Here is a 22,015-nt window from a genome sequence, read left to right as displayed (position 1 = left end):
AACTCTTGTTATTGCTAACTTCTAATAGAATAGGTCTTAGAATGAAATATTTGCATTTACTGAATGACATTTGAAGAGAAACTTAAATAGACTATCTGAGACAGTTTTACAGATAGGTTGTCTACACTGTCTGAGAGTTAAGTGTTATAGATACAGTGGCTAGTGATGGCATATTTGCCTTTGCCCTTTCAATTTGCAGTTCAAAGACTAAATAATTCAGCCAGCTGTAAAACTCTTTTTCTGTTTTTCTTTCTTTCTTTCTTTCTTTCTTTCTTTCTTTTCTTTTTTCTTTCCTTTTCTCTTTTAATAATCTCAAATCATTTGCTTACGTATGGCTATGATATGAAATGAAATTACAAGTGGTTTTTTTTTTGGTTATTTGTCTAACCCATACTAGCATGAAAAAAACACAAATGAAACAAACAAATGAGTGAACTTGTAAAAATTTCAGTCTTAGCTATTACGTGCAACTGAATATGAGCTTAAAAAATAAAAAAGCCCAAATTCCTTCACAGGGGGTCCACAAGGACAAGACAGGGGTCCCATAAAAAGACAGCAAATACTTTTTATGGGCAATTTGATTTTATATATGTTTTTTAATCGAAATCTTTTAATTGACAATAAACCTATTTGTTAAATACTGTTAAATAAATAAATGTAAAAATATATGTTATTTTAAGCAAATATTTATGTATAAATTTCATAAGCATTTATAAGGGGGTCCCTAAGGTAAAGCCTGAAATATAAAGGGGTCCGCAAGTCAAAAAGTTTGAAAGCCCTGATTTATCTCACTGTGAGCTCTACGTTATTATACAACCTAACACCCAGCACTTTACAGAATGTACTGAGTGCTTTTTATGTGATACCAGCATGGGTGCCTTATATGTGGCACAAGTACAGGTGCTTTATATGTGGCCCCAGCATGGGTGCTTTCTGCAAGGCACTGACACAGGTGCTTTTTATGTTGCACCAGTACAGGCACTTTTTTACAGATGCTTCTTATTTGGCAGTAGCACAGGTGTTTTTACGTGACACCAGCACCTGCAAGCCTATAGGACAAGGACCTTTTGGCTGACAGAGGGATGTGCCTGTATGTATGGATGGCCATGATTTTACTTAGCTTGACATGTTTTCTCAAGCACAGCAAATCACCACAAGTCTCAGTCCCTTGTCATCTTCTTGGGTCTACCCTTTCCACATGTTCCTTCCACAATTAGAGATCAATACTCTTTAAAGCAGCTGCTCACATCTACATGTATCATGTGACCATACGGGCACAGTCTTGTCTATTGCATTCTACATCTGATGCTGCTTGTACACATAGCTTGTGCACACATGCACACCCATACATACATACATATGGCATTTGGAAGGGTATCCAGCTGTAAAATCCTTGCAAAAACTGACCTCACCTGTGCTTATGCCATATAAAAAGTACTAAGTCCACTCTTCTGAGTGGTTGTTGTTAGGAAGGGCATCCAGCTGTAAAAATCCTGCCAAAGTAGTCACAGAAGTCTTGTGCAGGCTTCTGCCAGACTGGCTCCTGTCAAACCATCCCACCCATGCCAGCATGGAAAGTGGACGTTAAATGATGATGATGATGATGATGATGATATATATATATATATATATATATATATATAAATACTAGCTGAATGACCTGGCATTTCCCGGGTTACTGCTGTTCTTATTCAGATTAGTAAACAATAAATACAAAGATATATGTTCGTGATTATTTCAAAATATCTATATTTTATTTTAAAATATCCGAGTTGTAATGATAATAGAATTTCGAACTGAAAATCTGTCAATGTTGAAGCACCTCAGGGTAAACAATATTCACTGTGTAATTTTTTGTTGGTGTCAGAATGAATAAATTGTTGCTGCTTCCAAATTGTGAGTAAGCAACATAGAGTTGGCCATGGGAGAAGCATGTAGTAGAGAGATGAAATACAACTACCTTGAGGGATTGACCCTGAGATTTGATAATTGAAATACCAAAACTTAATTTGACTGGAAACTGAAGCCTCTTAAATTATAGGTATGAGAGGAATTTTTGGAATTTTTGTGACTACCTGTTATGATTGTTGCCTCTAGAACATGGAGAACATCTTGGAGATGAACATAATTTTTAGCCCCCAACTTTTTTTAATTGTTACAAATGTAGAGTAGATGCTCACTCTCAACTTTAGCATACATATCAACAAGGTATTGCTGAAACAGATCATGATACATGTGTAATTGATATGATTGTTCTGGTCTTAACATCAGCTGTTAAGAATAAAAGTCATTTGACGACACCTTTCTGTTTGTGATTGGCTATCCTGTTGCAGGTTCAATCTGTAGAATATTGAAATGATAACTATCTTGACCATTCCATAAAATAAGAGGATACTGGAGAGCATCATAAGAGTGATGAGTCTCTAAAATACTTTTAAGGTTGTTATCTCAAGCACCAATGAGAATATCACAAGTTTTATGGGGATCACCTACAATAAGGATGGCTACTTCATTAGATGTGGGTTTAATGAAATGGCATAAAATGTCCTTTACTATAGACATAATGAATGCAGAAACACACACATACTCACAGACATATACACACTCATACACATATGTAAATGTATGTGTAGATGTGTGTGTTTAATTGTCTGAGGCCTAACATAAAAATTATCAGACATACACTTGCACACACACACACACTCTGGCATACACTCGCATATATATACTAAGAGAGACACACACAGACATACATTCACACACACTTCAGGCCTATCTCTGTCCCTCTGTGTGTCTCTCTGTCTTTAAATGTGTGTGTGTGTGTATGTGTGTGTCAACACAAAAATGTATACTGACACACACACCCTCACATACACTCACACATATACTTCTCAGTCATTGGCCTAATGTATGTAACGAATGCGCAAACACATGCACACTCACAGACACATATACACTCATATAGAAAATATGATGTCGATATCATCGTTGTCGTAGTCATACAAATTGTCATTTATGATAGAAAGATTATAATGTTAAATTTTTGTAATGCAAATATGTAAATGACAATAAAGTTTATTTGGTAGCCAAATGATTACTGAATCTAAATGAGTGGACATTGGATTGATGAGTGTGTTAATTAATAAGGCATTAAAACAGAATGACTCTCCTCAAACACAACAAAATATGCTTCAACACACGAATTCACATAAAGAATCTTGCAAACCAAATACAAAAACGAAATATATATATATATATATATATATATATATATATATATATATATACATATATGTATATACAGAGGTTGGACAAAATAATGGAAACACCTTAAAGTTTCAAACAAATTTATTTTGATATGGGGTAGGACTGCCTTTGGCAGTAATTGCAGCTTGAATTCTACGAGGTATGGACTCATACAAAGTTTGAATTGTTTCAAAAGGAATTTTTGTTCATTCTAAAACAGTCTCCAGTTCTTGTAGTGATGATAGTGGAGAATATCGACTCCTTACTTTTTTTCTAAAATGCATCATAAATGTTCAATAATATTGAGATCTGGTGACTGTGGTGGCCAGATAAGATGCTCAACTTCACTAGCATGTTCTTCGTACCATTCAGTAACAACTTTAGCTATGTGAATTGGTGCATTATCATCCTGAAAGATTGTGTTTCCCTCCAGAAACAGTTCTGCAACCATAGGATGAATTTGATCAGATAAAATGCTTAAATAGTCTTGACTATTATTTCTGCCATGAAGCGAAACCATTGAATCGGCAGATTTCCAAGATACAGCCCCCACCCCAGATCATCACAGATATGCCTCTATGTTTAACAGTTAGAAGGCAGTCTGGGTCAAATGCTTCTTTGGCTGTTTCCACATGTATACTCGGCCAGTAGTCAGAAATAAGGTAAAGGATGACTCGTCCGAGAAAATAACATTCTTCCAGTGCTCTAGGGATCAATTCTGTAGGTTTTTACTCCACTCTAAACGCTTTACAACGTTTGTCTTTGAAAGTAGTGGTTTTCTGATTGCAGTCCTCCCATGAAATCCAGTTTTGTGTAGCTCCTGGTGAACAGTTTTTGTGGAAACTGGGTTCTCGAGGTGGTCATTAAGCTTTGCAGTAATTTTGGGAGCTGTACTTTTGTGATCCTTTTGTGAACAATTCGCATAAGAGCTTGACGGTCCCTATTTGAAAGTTTTGGTTTTCTTCCGGAGTTTTGTTTCGACGAGGAGGTTTTTCCCTCTTTCTCAAAGGCTGTCATTACTTTCAAGACAGTACTTTTTGATACAATAAACATTTTGGCTGTTTCCATTACGCTAGTGCCTGCCATACGAGCACCAATAATTTGACCTGTTTGAAAGTCCGATACATCTGTCATTTTAATGAATTTTAATTACCTTTTTCTGATGATATCTAAAAAGAAACAGCAATTTTAGCAAAACATTTTAAGCAACACTAATAATAAATCAAAAGACATAAAAATAAACAAATTTTGACAGTTTTGAAGATATTTCAAAATTATGATGCTATGATGCTAAGTGTTTCCGTTATTTTGTCCAACCCATGTATATATATATATATATATATATATATATATATATATATCTGACGTCCTGTACCCGGATATGCATCTATACATACATGTAGATGTAGGTATGTACATATATGTATGTTTACATGCATATGCTCTTATATCATTTGTATTGTATATATATGTATATGTATATATGTATATGTATATTCTATAAAGTTCGACCTTTAACTGTCTTCTTACATTTCAATCTCACTAAATGTATCTATTTCCATGCCTTTAACCTTTATTCCTATTCACCTATCACACTATTTTTCTCCATTTTTATTTTTCTGCTAATTTCTTTCTTCCTCCTTCTCTTTCTATAAATTGCCTTTGATGTTATATACATTAACGGTTATTTTTAAAAAATAATGTACCAGTGTTCCCTTCATCATATTTGTAGTAATCACATTTGGTTAATATATCTTATTGATGAGTTTTGTTTCTCTTTTTTTTTTCCATGATGAAAAGATTGCATTGTTTTACATCATTTTATTCTTTCTGGAATAATACCAATGTTTTCTTCAAAACATATGTCGGAACTATAAAAATTTGAATAACAGCTTCATTTAACTCCATTTATTTATTTATATATGTATGTATATAGAAATGCATGCATGTATGTATATATGTATGTATGTATGTAGGAATCAAGTCAGACATGGCCTCAACCAATCTTTGGTCAAAACATATCTAAGTTATGTGTGTGTATATACATACATACATACATACATACATACATACATAACCATAGGTATGTGTGTGTAGATAGGAATATATCAATGAATCTAGTTAGCTATCTGTCTATCTATCTACCTATGTGTCTATTTAGACAAGTAGACAAATAGAAATGCTGGCTTCTACACAATTTCTCTCTGTCAAATTGTAACACTATTGGTCAATCCCACAGTGTGGGATGAAACCAGTACCATATGGGTTAAGAAGTTAACTACTTAATCATACCTGTACACTTGCATTCATTAAAGAAGTAAATTTGTGCAGGAATTTCTCTTCATTAGAATCACAACTGGCTCAATGAAGTCTTGAGCCAGTGTCCAAAGTATCCATGGAATAAACTCTACAACAAACTTGGGATTAATATAGATATGACTTGAATCTCAAACTGATCTGTTCACCTACTTGAACATTTAGTATCATGTACAGTACTCTTGTACTGTACTGAAAATTGGTCACTCTATTAGAATTAGATCTAGAGGTGCATGGCTAAGTATTTAGGGTGTTAGACTCATGATTGTAAAATTCCTGGAATGGATGATGTGTTGTGTTCCTTGAGCAAAACACTTCACTTCACATTGCTTCAGTCAAATCAGCTGGTAAAAATGAGTATTTCTGCAAATGGACGAGCGTCCCATCCAGAATCCAGAAACAAAATGTATATGCCTGAAGAGCCGGGAAACCTTATGCTTCTTACTGGGTAATGGGAACTAACCATTATCATTAGGATGAGTAAGGCAGTGAGCTTGCAGAGTTGTTAGCACACTGGATAATATGCTCAGCAGCATTTCTTCCAGTTTTACATTCTGAATTCAAATTCCACTGAGGTCAACTTTGCCTTTCATCCTTTCAGGGTCGATGAAATAAGTACCAGTCAAGCACTGGGGTCAATGTAAGTGACTAGCCCACTCCCCTAAATTTGCTGGCTTTGTGCCAAAAGTTGAAACAATTATTATTTGATTGAATCTTTGCCACGGGGATCATTGAACAGGGATGGGTTTCACAAGTCTTCACTTGTTATACCAACTCTTATGATGCCAACCTGCCCAAGTCCATTCCTGGTCAATGGTACAAATTTTCTATTTTATAGTAATCTCAGTTAAAACTTACCATTAAACTTCCATGTTGATTTGTTTCAAACATTGGCTTAATAATGGTTTCAAATTTTGGCACAGGGCTAGCATGTTTGATGGAAGGAGTAAGTCGATGACATCAACTCCCAATACTCAGCTAGTACAACACCAATATCATGAAAGGCAAAGTCGACCTCGGCAGAATTTGAACTCAGAACATAAAGATGGACAAAATGTCACTAAACATGTTGCCTGGTGCGCTAATGATTCTGCCAGCTCACTGCCTTAAACACATTGGCTTAATAATCCTTTCTACTAAAGGCACAAGTCCGGAAATTTGAGGGGAGGGGAGTAATCGATTACATCAACCCTAGTGGTTCACTGGTAAAGACAAACATAAAGATGAACAAAATACTACTAAGCATTTTGCCCAGCATACATTGGCTTAATAATGACAAAGTTATTTTACTATATTCTTCAAAATTTTCAAAATTAATAGCAAGTAAAACAGTGTATTTAAACAAAAATATAGTAGCAAAAAGGTTAAAAGGCGACAAAGACTTTACTGGGTGGTTACTTCCTTGAGTTATGTGACTCACCTTTACTAGTTTTAGATCATTCAGATTTAACATATTTTGTAATAAATTTTGCTATTTATATTGTTAACTATGAATACAGTGACATTACTGTATTTTGTCATAGTTTCTAATATTACCATAACAAGTTTCTTAACAGGATACTATTAGCAAACAGAATTTTCCATATTGAGAGTTAATATCCTTCAGTATATCAATACTTTTATATATACATAAAAACTTCTTGCAACTGGTGAAATAGATAGGTAGCTAGCTAGCTTGATAATAACATAAATAAACAAGATATTTCAACACTATGTATGTTTATGCATGCTTATGTATATACATGTAGAAGGCGCTTGGTCTAGTGATTAGGTGTCGCACTCATGATCATGAGATTGTGGTTTTCAATTCCTGGACAAGGTGGTGCACTGTGTTCTTAAGCAAAACACTTCATTTCACATTGCCTTGTGATCACTTTGACACCTAACATATAATACACCATGTACCTGTTTAGGCAACATTGATTTGATGGAGGGAGTGAGCTAATGTACAGCTCATACATTTGATTACTATAAACCAGCAAGAAATTGCAGAACTGTCTTTCTCGAACTAAGAGAGAGACTATTATCCATATGTATATATGTGAAAATTTAATATAGTCATATTTATTGCAAAAATTAGTTTTTACAAGAAATTTTATCTTGTGGTTTATACAACCACTTAGGGAGAAATCAGCTTAGCAGAGCCGGTTGACTTCAATAGTTAGTTACAATTTAAGCAATATGGCAACATTAAAGTCCCAGTCAAAATGAATTTAAAAATAAATTAAACTCTACAGTCAATATTACCTCTCCCTAGTAATCATTGTCTCTCCCAGTAATATATCAATATTGCCTCACCCAGTAAATGCTTTGTTGTTATTCTTTAAAAATAAAAATAACCTAAATTTCACAGACATGCCATACCACATATATAAATGAACTCACTATTCTTGTGGCCATATCCATATTTGCGTGGATGCAGACTTGGCTTTGTAACCACAAGGCTTTAACATAGGAAAGTCTATTTCTAAGGTAGCCTCAGATTGACCAATACTTTGTGAGTAGAATTGGCAGAAAGGAAACTGAATGGAAACTTATCCTTCCACCACACATATCATTATAGTTATCATTGTATGTCTAGTATGTCTAGACAAGAGCACACACAAACATAGACACATACACACATGTACATATATAATGCACATGCACACATACATACATACATACATCAATATTATTTTTTTAAAATACATGTTTATTATAATTATTGATTTCAGCTAATGTTTCATTGTCTTTTTCAGTTAATATTCTTCATTTTTTCATCATTGTTTTTTAAATATTAAATGCATGTTCTCTTAACAACTGCTTTGTAATATTTCAGCTTATAATAAGGCAGTGAGCTGACAGAATCATTAACATGCCAAGGTGGTGAGCTGGCAGAAATGTTAGCACACTGGGCGAAATGCTTATCAATATTTCGTCTGTCTCTATGTTCTGAGTTCAAATTCTGTCAAGGCTAACTTTGCCTTTCATCCTTCTGGGGTTGATAAATTAAGTACCAGATGAGTACTGGGAGTCGATTTAATCGACTGGCCCCTTCCCCAAAAATTTTAGGCCTTGTGCCTTGAGTAGAAAAGAATTGTTAACATGCCGGGCAAAATGCTTAGCAGTATTTTGTCCTTCATTAAGTTGAAAGTTCAAATTCTGCCATGGTTAACCTTGCCATTCATCCTTTCAGGGTCAATAAAATACAGTATCAGTTGAGTAATGAAGTCAATGTAATCAGCTTACCCTCTTCCCCCAAATTACTGACCATGTGTCAAAATTTGAAACCAATATTTCATCTTATAATTGTCTGCTGTAAATTTCATATCTTCAACTTTTGCATACTTTGCTAGCAATCTACTAAGTATTAATATTTCATTGCTTTAATAACAGTAAATGTTTGGTATTTTTCTTTTCAAAGCAAGTAATACTAAGATTACATTGCTATTAGATATCTACATATCAACTTGTTTCACTTTCATTTTGTGTATAACAATATTTGATCATACAACTGCACGTTATATATAAACAAACAATAAACTTCTTTTATTCAGTTTCATCAATTTTTGAAAATTCTCTATCCATCTCTTGGAGCAATGCATTGTTTTGCATGGTTCCAGGTGTGTCATAGATATAAAAAGAAGACCACAAATTGAAGTTTACAATTTACTACTAGCGTTTCGGTAGAATTTTATTGATATTCTACTAGATTACATCATAGCATAAATCCAACATCTTCAGGTGAAATTTTAAACAGGTAAGGTAAAAACTTTGATGATGACCCATCCAACAATCAACGTTATGAATAAGTGATATTTTAAAAAAGAACATTCAAATTTATAGAGAAATCAGCAGTATAACGGATGTTCAAGGAGCAAATAGGTAAAAATAACCTTATTATCTCCAGCAATTATCTCAAGTAGTTTGTAACTGAAGCCTGCTGTGAAGTAGTACCAGGAAACAGGCAGACGAGCCAAAACATTTCTAAGTAGTTATCTTGTCAGTTAAGTGAGATAAAGATGCAGTCCTTGGGGCTACAGAAAGACATAAAACTGCTATCACCAATTCATGCTAGTACACACACACAGGCATTTACATTCGTATACACTTATCCATAAGTATATATATATCTACATACATATACACACATACATACATATACATACATGTATAGATTTTTCTCACTTCCTACTCTTGAACAGCCAACGTAAAGCTGACCATGTATGAAGCTGGGCTCTTCAAGGTGTAAACCAGCAACTGGAAATGTGTTTCCTCGCGATTTGTTGATGGTCATTGTAAAACTAAAACTCACTGGAAATTGAAGTCATTTGAACCTCCTGAGTCTGTGTAACGGGGGATCTTGTGCAGTATCATGTAGTTGATGCATCCTATGGTCGGAGAGAGAGATAGAGAGAGAGAGAGAGAGAGAGAGAGATAGAGAGAGAGAGAGAGAGAGAGAGAGAGAGAGAGGATTTTGAAATTTAAAATTAATTGAAAAATTTCAAATTTGCTATATTGAAGTACTTTTTCATACTGAATCCAATTACGTGATTCATTTATTCCTGATAAATTTTAGAAAAATGTTAATAGATGTTTAAAGTTTGATAAATGTTATTCCATCATAAACTAGGATCTGGAAGCTAGCATTTTCTGCGTGAAATGAAATCAAACACATTGCAGGAATGAAGTTTTAAACAAAATTAAAGCAATTACATGTTATATCATGAGAGTGAGGGCGGGAGTGGGGGAAGCATGCGTGGGAGATACACATATACTGAGAAAGTGAAACAGATAGACGGATATGAGAGATAGAGAGAAGGCAGTTTAGCGATCTAAAAGTTGTGTGATTTCTCGTATCAAATTATTATTCACCAAAACCCTTCCCTTTGAGACACAGATTTCGAAAATCAAATCCGTTTTCCTCGAGGATGCACCGTTTCAGGGACTTTCAGCATTATACACGCATAAATATACATACATTCCCATTTATATAGTAGCTATATGTATGTGTGTTTATGCATATATGTATATAAGGTTACGGGCAATCTTTCGCCTTTAGCTGTCATATTTAAACAGCTGGATTGTTCGTTAATTTCCGTAAAAATTTTTCATATTTCTTATATTTTCTACTTTTGTTTCATTGACGTGTGGAAGGCGACATTCGCTTTGAAGCGAGTGGAGAAAATGAAAGAGAAGTGAAAGTGAATGATGTATGTACATGTATATGAAAGATAGTGGGTATACGTGTGTGTGTGCGTGTATAAGCTAAGTAGGGGGCTGTTATGAATAGAAATCCCTAATTCAATTCTTGTTATTATGAATTGGAAGTTACTTGGTGCAAAGTCATTCCGAAAGGACTGGATTTTATTACATTCATTGGAGAAAAAGACAATTGGGATCTTTCTGATTTGGCAGGCGCCACTTGTTTTCTAAACGAAACACTTTCAAACTTGGGACACTGGTAGAATGTGTCATATAAAACATCTTTTACTCTTAGTGTTATTGAGAAAAATTTATCTTTTTAAAGTTATTTCGTGTTAAAATTGTGGTATTTCTGTAATTTTAACCAATCACTGACGTCTATTGAGGTGAAAACAATTACTGCTGTAGAATGTAAACAACACGTTGTGCGGTGTAATGGGATATTTTCCCTTGAATAAAATTAGTGCCGTTGTTTGTCAACAACAACTATCGGCGGTACTGTTATTTTTGACATCGTTCGTGCGTTTGTACTGGTTTTAGCTTTAGGGTTTTAGGGTTAGGGCTCGGGTTTTAGAGTTAGGGTTAGGGTTTGGCAAAAATACTCATAACCCTAACCCTAACCCTAAAACTCTAACCCTAACCTTAAAACCCTAACCCTAACCCTAGCTCTAAAACCCGAACCCTAAACCTAAAACCCTAAACCTAAAACCAGTACAAACGCACGAACGATGTCATAAATAACAGTACCACCGATAGTTGTTGTTGACAAACAACGGCACTAATTTTATTCAAGGGAAAAGATCCCATACACTGCTAGAATGTATTGTTTACATTCCACAGCAGTAATTGTTTTCACCTCAATAGACGTCAGTGATTGGTTGAAATTACCAAAATACGACAACTTTTAACATGAAATAACTTTGGATATAAAATTTTTTTCTGTTCTATAAGACAAAATATACAAGTATATGAAGTTTTAAAGTGTTTCGGTAGAAAACACACTAAATAAAACATAAATAAAAAGTGGCGCCCGCCAAATCAGAAATATCCTAAATTTTATTTTAGGGAATATTTCGAAAAGAAATATTCCAGTGTCGGAAACTCACCAATTTAGCAAAAATTTATGGTTGATGTTTACCTTAAAGTAAATATTACTCAAATAGTTCGTGTTTACTTTAACATCCGGCTACCATAACAGAAAAAAAAAAAATAAATAAAGGTGTTATGGGTGTAAAAAATGTGTATTAAATGAATATGAAAACAAAAATTTGTGCCAACGAACAAGGAGATGGGGAGAGGAATTTCAGAAAATTCACAAGATAAAATTTTGAGGAAAAAAATTTTTGAGTCATTTATTTTTCGTTTGAGTAATAGAAAAACATTTTAAAAAGGATCCCAATGGTGGAGATGTGCTAAAAACAATAGCTAAATCGCCCTTAACTTTTTGTTTCCATAGTGAAATTATATTCAACACCGTATTCATGGGTAAATTTTTCTGCTGAGGATTTCTACTTCGCCAAGTTTACGAATTTGTTATAATAACCAAACTAAAATTTTTTTCAGATATATTGTGAGTGTTGTGAGTGCTGTCAAATCAAACAAATCTTCAGTCTGGTTATAAAAACCAGAATAATTTTTCAACACATAAGTTGTGATAACTATTAATGCTGTTTAAACTGCAACTCTCCATGATAGAAAGGAAAATCCAAACAGTACTACTTCAAAGTGAACATTGTTGTTCGTTCAACATCCAGGCTGCAACTAAACTAAATGACTGTATTTCTATCGTCAAAATCGATGGAGGATCTACCATGCCTGAAGACAAATGTGGTCCATGTTCCTGAAATAACCACCAAAGAGCTATGATTAAATTCATATTCATTATATCTTGCTCCCAATTATTCAATTCAGTTGTCTCTGAGATAGATACACTGCAGGTGTAAATTATAACTAACCATACTGTCAGTGGTAGCTGGGTATACTTGATAACTGACTTCACTGCTTGCTGTACTGAGTTCAGTTTCTATTAGTGGAATTAACTTTACTGATGATAACTGTACATTTGTCTTGTCCTGGAGTAGGTTCATAACTTGGTTATTATCGATTATAATATAACTCAGTCTGCATTATCAATAATTTAGTATTTTTGTTTTGAATCCAAGTAAAAAAGTCACTGGCAAAAATGTCACAAGAAAAAACTTCATGGAAAAAAAGTTACAGGAAAGAAAATCACATGCAATGCCATCATATATAAATAGTGTTGTCAATATGTACAAGTCATGTATTGTCAGTTAATAACTGATTTTAAATATTTTTCTGTTTTATTACTTTAATTGTTTATGGTACTTTAATAAATTGTGACTGACTTGAATATTTTTGTTTGATTACCTGACTTTCTTTCCAAAATTGTGACTTTTTTCTGTGACTTTTTTTCTGTTTATTACTGGCCACCATAAATTAATTGTGAGTTTTTTTCCTAGCCAAAATTGTACCTTTTTTCTATGACTTTTTCCCCTGTAACTTTATTACTGGCCATGTTTGTTTTATCCTGGCATAGATTCATAATATAGCTGTTTAAAGTAACAAAAGTTGGAGTTTAGTTATTCTCTGTATTTCATTTGTAGTGATCAATATATTTCACCCTTACTGGCTAAACAAACAGAACCCTTATTGTTTCACTTTTATTTTTACTCGGCAGAGGTCAGAGCCACAGAAACCAAAAGAATATATCTCTTTCTTTGCACGAAATGGTCATTTCTGCTAATCATAAGTTATAAGATATTCTAGTTGACCGAGTAATCAATTCACCATACATCATTTTCTGTCATTCCTGTATACCACATATGTTATTTTCTTTTTGGCTTAGTTCAGCAATATCCTCTTTTACCATGTGTGACTCAAAAGAAACTTCAATTTAAGAACATATATTTAACGTTATACCTGCCACATTGAATTATGTATTTGCCTTTGCAAACAAGAACATATGAATAAACATTTTCTATGCAACATTTATGAAAACTTTACTTTTATTATTGTTGTAATTTTAAAATTATGTTTCCCTGAATGCATTTCTGTCTAATTCAAACCTGTACTTCACTAACCTTTGGAATAACACATGTTGTTTAACTACTTTGAATTATAGCAATACAAAACTAGAAGTAGTGCACACAACTGGTAGTAAGTCGAAAAAAAAGCAAAATTATTATTGTCATTTTTGTGCATCCTTATTTTCTACATTGACAACCTCTTTGTGATTCTATCTTGCATGTTTTTTACAAGTGCATTTTGAAACGATTGAACAATGAACATTTTCAAACTCACTTGAAGTGATTGAACTAAGCAGCACATGCTTATAGGTACTTTTTGACATGATTAGGCAGCACTTATTTATCAATTCATCAATATTTTCAACATTGCTCTATATGAATGGTTTCGAATAAGAGCTATGGAATATTTCAGATTTATTTTGTAACTTACAGTTATCACATGATATCTTAGATGATGTAAGATTTTCAGTCAACCACTATCTAAAGCTGCATTGGTTCCAGCCTAACAGCCTAGCTCTCAGTTTTGCATGAATCATATGGTCCGAAGTTGTACACTTCACCTATTCTAATAGATCACCTCAGAATTAAGTAATGCAAGAATTGAAAGCTCTTCTTATTACTCAACATCAAAATGAGATCTACATAAATCTAAACAATTCATATCTATGTCTTCGCCATCAGACCAAGAATAATTACAGCAGTTTCAGATTTAAACAGCGTTTGGCGATCATAAATTGTCTGAGATGCAACAGAAAATGTGACTGCTGTTCAGTGGAAATAATTTAGAGCAGAGGCCTCTAAACTTTTTTTGCACCACAGATTGGTTTCATGCAAGACATTTCTTCCACAGACAATTTACTCATGCACATAACAAAACACAATGAAGTGCATATTATATAATTCAGATATTACACATATAATACTTAACCATTACATATACATTGCATATATAATTCAAATCAGCCTGAAAACTATGATCGTCAACAAAATAACAATAAAATTTTAAAATTTATTCTTTCTGTGTGGTCCAGTACTTGTCTGCAGCCCATTGGGTGGGAGATCCTTGATTTAGAGGCCACCTCAATGAAACAGATTTTCTTTTACATGTTCCAAAGAATGCAACTTGTTCTGATACCAACTAACAATATCGTCAACATTGTCTCGATACGTGAATTGGCGAACAGAATAAAGGCAACCTTTTCATCTTTGTTTTCTGTAGCAACATGCAAGTGACCTACATCAACAGCACCACTCTACATGCCTTGGCAGTCAATGACTAAGCATCTGCCTTGACATTTCAGCTGTATATATTCAATAGAGAATTGCGTCAGGAGTAACACAAAGCATGAAGTGATTTCTTTCCAGTAGCAGAGAAAGGAATCACTCCCACAACAGAGGAGGTAACTACTTACATATTCTGCAAAAAGCTCCCTAAGACATGAGAAATTGTAATACTATTATAATAGGAGGTTTGATGACAGCGGGTATAATCGTATCAGCACTGTTCTAAACTGTGGATTAAGTCTACCATCCAAAACAGAAAAAGGCAATACTTCTCTGATGACTTCAGAATAAGGCTTAAATGTTTGGTATTATCTCTTATACTTGCCAGAAACAATGAGAATAATATTACTTATTGACTAATAATATTTTTTCTTGTTGCATATTTATTCCTAAGTAGGTTTTTAACACAGTTTACATTAAATATCTTAACACTAATTTATCCACCCCCACCCACCAACCACATATTAAAGCAATTTTAATCTATTACTGATGCTGAAAATGTACTTATCAGATGTAGGATAGGTAAAAAAAAAGATAAGATCAATTAAGCTTTAAAATACCGTAAGAAAATACACTTAAAACACAGTATTGTCTATAAACAAATATTTAAATGCTGTAATGTATTTCAGCATAGAAAATATGGAAGTAAACCAAATGCTGAATGTAATTATAACAGATAGTATGAATTGTAGTCACACATGAAGAGTCTCCAGAACTTTTTGAAAGCTAGCAATTTTTACTTCCATTGAAATGTGAAGTAATTTACTTTAATAAAAACTAATCATACAAGCATAGCAAATTTCAAACTAAAGATAAGAAATAAATTTGTAAAGCCAGGCAAATATATTCTATTGTGAAGAAAAAGTACATCTTAAAAATACATATAAAAAAAACCCCCAGAGGTATCAGACTTGTACATGTTTAGCAAGTGACTATATCTGACCATGTGTTGTAGCTGAAGTAATTATATCGGGGAAATGCCATCATAACTGTTTAGCAATACAACTAGCAATTATATTTACTTTCATGTTCATTTTTATAGATGTCAGAATTTTCATCACACAACTGTGACCAATACTGGACACAATATCTGTGACCAAGTGGTAAATGTGTGACAAATAATTTCATATCTCAAGAATTAAGCAAAATGTCAATTATACAGATTTATCATACAACTCTTAGATTCCGTCTGACTTGTAGTTAAATAAGATCAATAACAATGTTATTAACAAAGCACGTGACCTGCTAGATATAGCAAACAAAAAAATTCCCTCAAATCAGACACTATCATTTTAGATAAGACTGGACACATTAGGTAATGTAGTCCTAGATACAGTATGTCTGGGAAAAGATATGAAATTAACCTGGTTTGTAAAACCAAAAGGAGTTTTGTTTTTAAACTCACACAAAATCTGTTCTGTTGACCTTTAACTTAATTTTTGAGATTGAGAAATGTTCATCTCACAATTACCACTTTGTTACTGGAGTTGTGTCAGCATGGGTCACAGATATGCAACGAAAATTCTGACACTTTTGGGAATAAACACTAAATTATTATTGTATTGTTAATTGGCTATGATGGCACTTTCGCAATATAATTGCTTCAGTTTCTACACATGGTCTCAGATAAAGTCATTTGCTAAACAAGTGCAAGTCTGATACGTCTATTTTATATATTTTAAGATGTACTTTTACTTCACCATTATAATATATTTACTTGTTTTTACTAAAATTTTTTCATCTTCAGTTCCAAATTCGTTATGCTTGTATGATTAGCTTTTATTAACTATAAAGCAAATTACTTTATACTTTAATGGAAGGAAAAATTGCCAGCTTTCAAAAAAATTCTGGAAACTCATGTGTGACTACAATTCATGCTATTCATAATAATTACATTTAGTTCTTTGTTTATCTCCATTTTTTCTAAACCATAATACATAACAGCATTAAATATTTGCTTGTAGATAATGCTGTCTCTTATACATATTTTCTTATTGTATATTAAGTCTCAATTGATCTTATCTTTTTTTACCTATCCTACATTTGATTGGTGGTGGAGTGTGTGTGTTGGAGGGGGGGGGGCATAGACAAATTAGTGCTAAAATATTTAATGTAAATTGTGTTAAACACTTAACTAGGAATAAATAAGTGTCAAGAAAAAATATTCTAAGTTAATAAGTAATATCATAACATCTTATTCCTGATAAGTATGAGAGATAACTCCAAACATTAAAGCCTTATTCTGAAGTCATCAATGAAGTATTATCTTTTTCTGTGTTGGGTGGTAGACTTAGACTGTTGCTCGCTTTAACACCATCACCTGTCACTTTAGGTGACTTTAGTAGAGTCCACTCTGTTGCAAGTATTCTGGTCAGATCTCCAGCTTGAGGATATTTTCCACACTCCCTCCCCCAATCTCTGAGACCCAGTAATACATCATGAGTACTGTCTTATCCTCTAATTTTTTTTTGCACAAAAATATCAGTAAGTTAATGTTCAGGATTGTACATATGTTGGTGTAGGAGACCAGGATTATTTAGGAATTAAATACTTCAAACACCATTGCATGAATAACAGGTAAATTTTGCTGTGTATCTGCTCTTCATACAATGATAATTTCTATTATAGTATTGTAAATTTAACGCATGGTTTTAGCATGTTTTGATTTATGCGTTTCCACTTCATCTATAACCTTTTCAGGTTATCTAGTGTTTACAAAAACAAACCGAGATATTAACCCTTACATTAACATTTAATATTGTGCTTCCATCGTTCTTTCCCAAACACCCTGTATGGTGTACGGTTGTTTCCCATTCAACAACACCTGTCCAACTGGACAGAATCTAACACTACTCATCTTATTTTATGGAGTCATTCATATCGATTCATTTCAACAACCTTTTAATTGATGACAACGCCGTTACATTGCAATACTGATCAAGTAAAACCCATTCATACAATTAGTTTGTCACTTACTGAATTTGAGTGTGAAAGTTATTTCGCAAAGAGTTACCTCCCTTCTCCACATAACACAGGAACGAGTATTTTCTGCTTCCAGAGGACCCGTTACTCATTATGTGAAAAATTTTAGGAGTGTAAAACCATCTCTGGAATATAAGTAATGTATATTTCCAGTTTGGAGAAAATCAGTTATAATCTTTTACACACACACACACACACACAAACACACACACACACACACACACACACACACACACACACACACATACATACATGCATACATACATACATACATATATATATATATATATATATATATATATATATATATATATATATATATATATACGCAATATATACGCACAAAGGTATATACATATATATTTATACATACATGTAAATAGAAACATAGTGAAACTTAAAAGTGAAACAATATAAAAGTGAAACTATAACTTACTCCGTCGAAGGTTTCACTTTTATTGTTCGAGTTTTGAGACGTAATACAGAACCAGTGCCAATATTGCCTTGTTTTAATCCCCAAAAATGACATGTTGATACTCCTGGGGTGTGATAGTATTACCATGTAAAATTTGATTTGATTTGGTTGAGCAGTTTCAGAATGCATTGGGAACAGTCAGAAATACAAAGGATTATATATATATATATATATATATATATATATATATATATAGATAGATAGATAGATAGATTATGTCATTTACTAAGTCACAAATATATCGTTATAGATGTTGTGGTTGTTGTTGTTGCTGTTTAGTTCTAGTTTTAACTCTAATCGAGCAGATGTACTATCAAAAGTATTTCAGTAGTAATCTTCTTTTTGTATACTAGTGCCTTAATGTAGCTCTTCTCTTCAACCCTGTGCATGTCCTGTGCATCACATATTTCACCTGTGAACATCACATGTAATTTCACTGTTCATGTCCTGTGTTTCACATATTTCACTGGTGAACATCACATGTAATACATGGGGCATATTTCACTGGTAAATATACATCATAATTGATAAACATTTCCAATATTTTTCTTCAACCACCAGAGTAGGACTTATGAAAAGAAGCTTTATATTATTCAGAATGTATGAAATAAGGACTAACTAAAAATCTAGAAATAGGCATGGATGTTTAGAATAAGCTTATGAAAATGAATTGGATAGGTAATGGATTAAGGCAACATAGTGCGATTTGGGGGAGACTTGGCTGCTGTTCAAGCTAGCAAAGAGACCTGACCTTGTAATGGCTCCTTCATTGACTCATACATTACTTTAGCAACCTCAAATGACACCCTAGACAATTTCAATTGACATCCATAATCAGTATTTATTAACCTTAATATCAAACTAGCCTGTCTAAAACACAAACAGCTAAATAGATAAAACAAATCAGTTTTATTTAACAATAAAATATTTACTTTTAAACACATGGAAGCACGTGACTTTGTGGTGTGGGACTCATAATTGTAAGATAGTGGTTTCATTTCCTAGACTGGGCGATGCTTTGTGCTCTTCAGCAAAACACCCTGTTTCACATTGCTCCAGTCCACTCAACTAGCAAAAATGATTAATATGGTAAAATCACAACATGCCTAACAAGCTAGAGATGGATGGTAAACCTGCCTAAAAACACAAACAAGAGAACTTCTGGACTGATGGGCCATAGCCCTATTCTGGTGTTAGCTGTTACTTTTATATACATTTATGATAATAAAAGCGAAATTCTGTCTGTCCATCTGGGACCCCTGTATCTCAGTCTACATTTACTCTACATAGACATATTATACCTTTTTGGAATCAGGATGATTCCAGGATTGAAAATCTGCCCTTCATTTGGTTCTTGAAATCCAGCATTGAGGTCTGATTTAAAAGCATTTGGGTTGCTATTTCTAGCAGGGTAAACTTTGGCTGATTCACGCCATTTTGGTGACATTTGTCAGATGATGTCAGAGATCAAGGGGGAGATAAATGACATTCGCTTCATAACCACGAAGAATTAAAATCTTATATAATATTTAATATTTTTATCTTATATATTTTATTGATCATTTACTAGTTCCATCAATAGGGCTGCAACCATACTGGAGCACAGCCTTTGAAAGTACTATTGTTTTTTAGGCATTTGTAAAAGGTTGATAGTAACAATAAAGACATTAGCCTCTCTCTATCACCTTTCAACAAAATTATATATTAAGAAACAGTAGAACAATTAACAACATAATAAAAATAAGTTTTATTTTTTGGTGATGCTTGGTTTTACAAATCCTGTGTCATTTAGCCTGTGAGCTGGTTAACTTGTAATCGGCATCTGGATATTAAGAGCTTCGTTGAGGAGCAAGTTGATGTCACACAGAAGGCAGCATGCTAAAGAGGTTTAGAAAGCGCGCGAAGCGCTTTAAGTACTGGTTTTACTACGCATGCGCACTCGAGGGGCTTCCGGGAAGGCAAGTCCCTTGCGCATGAGTAGATTGTACTTCCTTAATGGCGGCCATAATTTCGCGCCACTACACATTCATTGTGTAGTTAGCTGTTCGTGAATGAGTGTTTGATGTTATTGCTCTCAGATGCGTTTCATGTCATGACATTGGCGCATCAAGATCGCAGATAGTAGGGTATCCAATTGCTTCTTGAATACATATGCATTTACTCCATGCAGATTTCTCCTTATCTTTCAGAATATTAAAGAGCAGCAGACCTTTGAACCCTTAGCCGTTGCACAATCGGGTTTTGACTTTTGATGGAGATCTTTCGGATTATGCAGTGTTGACCAGTCTGACGTTGGTATAGCTCTCACTACCAAAGCTTAAACGCTGCTTTTCAAGGGTTTTCCTTATATAATCCTTGCACGCATCCTCCATCTTCTCTCCATCTAATGAGTCTTAGCACTTTCAAACTCTCCCACTTCCCAGCAAGGATTATATCAGTCCACTTCCTACAAATTCAGCACAAGATATATATGTTGGCATCAGCAACAAAATCTGTTCACGCATACCATTTCATATACCATCAGCATCAACAAAGCTTTCAAATCAATTCGCACTATCCACTCATGAAAATACTCAACACAAGCTTAAGAAACAACACAAAACACTGGCTAACAAGCTACCACCCAGGCCTCGAAGTCTATGCTGTGCATAAAAACAACACTATCAGGACCTGCAATATCTCGAACGGTGTAACGGATCTGTTCTCATATCCACCTTTTTCAACCTAAGGCTTGACAACCTCCTCACACCTTCAAAATATAAAAACATCCTCATGCAGGCAGCCGATATCATCACACTCATATCCCAACATTTTCTAAAGAATGCTGCCGAGTTACTCCAACACCACTCAAATCATTTTGAAGTTTGGCTCAAAAACACCGGACTTAATGTAGCATCCACAAAATACAGTCTTTTTTCGCACTAGCAACAAAATAGAACATGAAATACAACTAAGTGTCATACTCAGCAACATAAACATGCATCAAACACACAGAAGACAAAAATTCTAGGAGTTACAAACCCCACTTCCTATTATATTGATTTGAAATTTTGGCAGAAGGCCAGCAATTTCGCGGGTGGGGCTAAGTCGATTACATCAACTCCAGTGTTCAACTGCTACTTATTTTATTGACCTCGAAAGGATGAAAGGAAAAGTCTCTGCGGAATTTGAACTCAGAACGTAAAGAAGGGCTAAATACCGCTAAGTATTTTGTTTAGCTTGCAAACAATTTTGCCAGTTCACTGCCTTCCCACTCTCTATATTCACAATATGGATAGAGAATATACGAAATGAAAGTAACGCACAAAAATACTGCGAGCAACGACTAGCAAAAATAAATAACATCAATAGTGTACAAATGACATGAATTATGCCTATCCTACCTTTATGAATTATACATTGCTGACCTGGTCCACTAGTATCTCAAGATATTTGCACTAAGAACACTAAGCCGCCCACTACAGTCATAACAGGTTGT

Source organism: Octopus bimaculoides, chromosome 7, assembly GCF_046866305.1.
Source record: "Octopus bimaculoides isolate indiv1 chromosome 7, ASM4686630v1, whole genome shotgun sequence".
In the NCBI taxonomy this organism is placed as follows: domain Eukaryota; kingdom Metazoa; phylum Mollusca; class Cephalopoda; order Octopoda; family Octopodidae; genus Octopus; species Octopus bimaculoides.
The sequence above is the reverse complement of the archived record's forward strand: the minus strand, read 5'-3'. Positions refer to the sequence as shown.